This window comes from Elephantulus edwardii, unplaced genomic scaffold, assembly GCF_000299155.1.
Source record: "Elephantulus edwardii isolate Elephantulus edwardi_28Jun2011 unplaced genomic scaffold, EleEdw1.0 scaffold00239, whole genome shotgun sequence".
Taxonomy (NCBI): Eukaryota; Metazoa; Chordata; class Mammalia; order Macroscelidea; family Macroscelididae; genus Elephantulus; species Elephantulus edwardii.
In genome coordinates this window covers 2,206,159-2,211,426 of record NW_006399989.1, presented here as the reverse complement: position 1 = coordinate 2,211,426, position 5,268 = coordinate 2,206,159, and the positions used below count along the sequence as shown (strand labels likewise).

Below are 5,268 nucleotides of genomic sequence, written 5' to 3'. Positions count from 1 at the left end.
CTCCTTGGAGGCAAGGATTCTGAGGCTTCATCTGATATACTTTGGACATGTTGTAACGAGGGAGAGGTCCCTGGAGAGGGTGGAGGGACAGCGCAGAAGGGGAAGACCCTCTATGAGGTGGATTGATTCAGTGACTGGGGTAATCGGGGTGGGTGTGTCAGAGGCCCTGAGATTGGCACAGGATAGAGCAGGGTTTAGGGCTGTTGTACATAGGGTCCCTATGAGTCGTAAGCAACTCGACAGCACATAACAACACCACCACCACCACCACACATATTGTACACCAGTTATCTGGCAAATATTTTCATATGTTAATTAATCTGATAAATTAGTGGGAAGGAGGTGCACTACAAACCCAACGGCAGGCAGTTCAAATCTATCAGCTGCGCCACAGGAGAAAGGTGAGCCATCTCCTCCTACGTAATTTACAGCCTTTGGAAACCCGCTGGAGGGTCAGCTATGGGTTGGTTCTGACTTGGCAGCATATAACAACAGTAGAGGCTTGGGAAAGAAGGACTGCCAACAGTCTCAGAATCAGTAAGTGGGAGAAAAGACTTTTTTTAGTTCCCCTACTGCCTTGAAAGCTTCCTGAGTTAGGATGCTTTTGAACTAGACCTTGCCTGGAAGGAGATGGTAATGATGAAGAGTAAAATAAACCATATGGGCCAAGGCACTAAGATAGAGAAAAGTGAAGAAAGTTCCACAGTTAATTGGGACTGATCTACCTATGCATGGTGGGACACTAACCCTCCTCAAATGTTGCTCGTGCTGGAATGTATTGTCTTTCTCCTTCTCTTTATTGGCACTACTTGGAGCCAGAAGCTAGGAGGGAATAGGACTCAGGATGCAGTTGCCATGGAAATGAATGGGGTAATTACCATGGAAACATAAGATGAGGGCCTGAGGAAGCTGGAAGTACTGAGGGCGATCCCCATGACAACTTAAGCTGGAACAGAGGGACAGGGTGTGAAAGATAAGAGAACAAGATGAAGTCAGTACCTCTAGATAAAGGGCTTTGGGTTCTGGTGAAAAAGACTGGACACGGAGAAGACTAAGCCCAGCAGAAGGTGCCACCAGTCATTTCAGTTTCCTCTGATAGTTCATCTGCAAACTGTTTCACCTGTCCAATTCCAGTGCCTCAGCAATTGGAAACCTAAACACAGCCTGGCTTGGCATGAGAGCTGGTAGGGAAGAATGAGGCCTCCTTAGATGCTAAGTGATACAATGGAAAAATATAAACTTAAGTAGCTTACGGACTTGGATTTGAATCTCAATTTTGACTCTTTTCAGTATTAAAAATACTACTTGTCATTTATTGAATATCTACTTTTTACTAAGCACAGCCACTCCACAGAACCTAGGTTTTTCTAAGAAGATAAGAAATAAGAGGAAACTACAGTATAGAGAGATGAAATAACTTCACAAAGGTGGAGGCAAAAGTATCTCTGGACACAAAACTTACTCTGTACCAAGTAGCCCCTCAAAGGTAGATCCTTTGCATTCTCCATCTCTCCAGGCCTTCTCACAGTGCCATCCATAGGGCCAGATAGATGCTGGGTAAATAGTTGTGGAGTGTGAGAATGAGTAATCCAGGAGGAAGTAGAAAAGACTGAAGTTGGAAGAAGTCTCTGACTTCAGGAACAATTGTGCATGGCTTTGGCTGACCAAGGGTAGAAGCTACACAGAGCTGGAATGGACTTTATGGATCACACATTATGAACTATGAAATCTCACAAAACCAAAATTAAGTCCTAAAGAGGCAAAATAACTTGCCCAGGGTTACACAAGACCAAAACCCAAATCCACTTACCTTCTAGATCAGTGTCCCATTTTTTAATTAAAAAGTTTCTCTGAATTTCTCACCCAGAGAAACATTAGAAACAGCAAACCACTTGTAATTGCTAGAATGAGGGTGAGCTGATCCACATCCCTATGTCTTTGCCCATTATTCTTCCTTTGTTCCTTCTGCCCCAAATGCCCTCCCTTTCTTCTTTCTCCCTAACCTTTATAAGTCTGACTGAACTCATCTTCCCATTACAGTACTGTGAAGAGGCAAGTCTTCCTGAAAAGTCAGTTCAGGTCTCTCTTCTTTGTATCTTGTGTACACCCATGTCATGGTGGGTCTTTATCATTGGCTAATTTGTGATTTTTCTTTTGAAGTGTCTGTGTATTGTCTCTGCTCCTTTTCCTTTGATCACAGTTTCCAAAAGGCAGAGGCCTGGTATGATTTATCTTTGTGGATCCACCATATCCATGTCAGGGACCAGAAAATAATAGGTATTCAGTAGCCACCGTGGTGCCTTCAGACAACAGGGCAATCATGTCCATGTATGACTATTCTGTCTGACAACTGTCATGTTAAAAGCCATAGCTTCACATGCTCAAAAGTCAACCACAACCAGCCTTGTGATTATATCCATTGTTGTTGTTGTTGTTGTTGTTATGTGCCATCGAGTCGTTTGCGACTCATAGCGACCCTATGTACAACAGCCCCAAAACGTGCTCTATCCTGTGCCAATCTCATTGCCTCTGACACACCCATCCCGATTACCCCAGTCACTGAATCAATCCACCTCATAGAGGGGCTTCCCCTCCTGCGCTGTTCCTCTACTCTACCCAGCATGATGTCCCTCTCTAAAAACCTGTCTCTTCTTACAACATGTCCAAAGTATGTCAGACGAAGCCCCAGAATCCTTGCCTCCAAGGAGCAGCCTGGTTTAACCCTCCCTAGGATGAATCTGTTTTCTTGGCAGTCCATGGGACATTCAATACTCTTCTCCAGCATCACAGCTCAAAGGCGTCAATTCTCCTTCTGTCCTCCCTAGTCATTGTCCAGCTCTCTGATGCATAACAAGTGATTGCAAAAACCATGGCCTGTATCAGGCACACCTTAGTCTCCAGAGAGACACCGTTGCTCTTGGATACTTTAGAGAGGTCCCTAACAGCAGACTTTCCCATGGCAATACGGTTTTTTTATTTTCTGGCTACTGGTGCCAAGAGTGTTGACCGTGGAGCCGAGCAAACTGAAGCTGTGAACAATCTCAATCTCTTTGCCATCCATCCTGATGCTACTGATTGGTCTAGTGGTGAGAATTTTTGTCTTCTTGACATTGAGCCTCAGACCATATTGAAGGCTGCAGTCTTTGACCCTCTGCAGTAAGTGCATGAGGTCCTCCTCAGTTTCAGCGAGCAGGGTTGTGTCATCTGCATAACGCAGATTGTTGATAGATCGTCCACCAATCCTAACGCCACGCTTCTCCTCATAGAGCCCAGCCTCTCGGATAATTTGCTCTGCATACAGGTTGAAAAGGTATGGAGATAGGACACGTCCCTGGCGTACACCCTTCCCAATTTTGAACCATGCAGTGTTGCCCTGCTCTGTTCTGACGACTGCCAAGGTCCAAGTATAGGTTTCGCATTAGCACGATTAAATGTTCTGGGATTCCCATTCTTCTCAGAGTCAGCCACAGTTTGTTATGATCCACGCAGTCAAATGCCTTTGCATAATCAATGAAACACAGATAGACATTCCTCTGGTATTCTCTGCTTTCAGCTAAGATCCATCTAACATCAGCTACAATATCTCTAGTACCACGACCCCTTCTAAACCCAGCCTGGACTTCTGGCAGTTCTCTGCTGATGTGCTGTTCCAGTCGTTTTTGGATAATCTTCAGTAGAATCTTGCTTGCATGTGAAATCAGTGATATTGTTCTGTAGTTTCCACACTCAGTTGGGTCATCCTTCTTTGGGATGGGAACAAATATAGATCTCTTCCAGTCAGTTGGCCAAGTGGTTGTTCTCCAGATTTCTCGGCACAACTTGGTGAGCGCATCCACGGCAGCATCTGTTAGCTGAAATATGTCAAGTGGTATACCATCTATCCCTGGGGCCTTATTTTTTGCTATTTCCTTCAAAGCAGCTTGAACTTCTGCCTTCATCACCATAATTCTAGTGAATTCTATCCATTAGAAATACCTAAAGAGCCTTTTAAGCACGTAAAGTCACAATGTCACATAAGTGACCTCACACATTCATAATTCTACACACTGAAGCTCACTCCCTTACAGATAGAGTGTACAGTCTTTCACTACTGTTAGACCTGCACAGTGCCACAAAAAGACATACATTTGTATGCACAGACACACAGAGACCATACATAGACACATATTTTCCTCACAGCTTGTATAAACTTTCCTCCTTCTCATAGCATAAGCCCTCTGCCCTATCCAGTGAATCTAGTTCCCCGCACAAGAGTCTACATTGTGACAGCTCCGAGGACAACTACATCTGATCTTGACATGACTTCGCCTTTCATTTAGTCTAACCTCTGCTCAAAACATACTTCCTTACATCTCCAATCAAATTAAGGGTAAAATGGTTTCCTTCTACCTAGATACAGGTCACTTGGATTCAAACACCCTGGAGAGTCAGCTGAGCTTACCAGAGTCCAACATAACCCTGGAGCTCTCCGCTAGACTTTTCTTTATGTTGTCCTGGCCTTCTAAATGAGTTTTAAATCCTTACCACCTATTCAAACTCTCTTCAGCTTGAATTCAGGCTCAAATCTTGCCTCTCTTTATTCAGAAAGTTCTCTTGGATTTCACTAGCCCACCTTGACATCTCCTTCCTCTTTGGGTCAGGAACATACTTTGTTCATGACTAAAACTATTTATACTCAGTCATTTTCCCATCCACACCTTATCTATTTTCCCCCATAGGATTTCTCATCTCCTCTGGGAGAACTCATGGAGTTCTGTCTTACTTTTGATCTCTAATAGAATATAGCTTGAGCCTTTGCAATGCCTGTTGGAAGAGTTAATAAGGGAAGAGAATGAACAGATAAATTAAATGGCTGAGTTAAGCAATGAATGAAAGAATGAGGTGAGGCTCTGGGAAAACTACAGGATCAATATGATGAGGACATTGAAGGGAGTAAAGAAAGGAGAATGACATTTTCACTTGGACCTTAATCAAAACAAGAGTTACCAATCACTGCACCCTTTTCCAACTATGCATTAGATCTTATGTTAGGATTTTTGTTTTCTTTCTTGCTAATCATTATGATAATCTAGAGAGGTAACATGTTCATAGCAAACACATTTTTAAGAGGCATAGACACAGGTTATATACTTGGATTTCACCTGATGGTAAGCATAGGAATCAGATCGATTACATCTGTGGAAAGAACCGCTGGAGAAGCTCAATATCAGCTGTGAAAACTAGGCCAGGAGCTGATTGTGGAACAGACCACCAACTACTCATATGCAA

The 5,268-nt window shown here is 43.5% G+C and overlaps 1 protein-coding gene across 3 annotated transcripts in view; it reads right to left on the bottom strand.

Moving 5' to 3' along the window:
• The window catches only part of IQSEC2 (IQ motif and Sec7 domain 2), a 358,697-nt gene that overhangs the window by 34,261 nt on the left and 319,168 nt on the right, over positions 1-5,268 (bottom strand). The gene's annotated exons all lie outside the window — the stretch shown is intronic.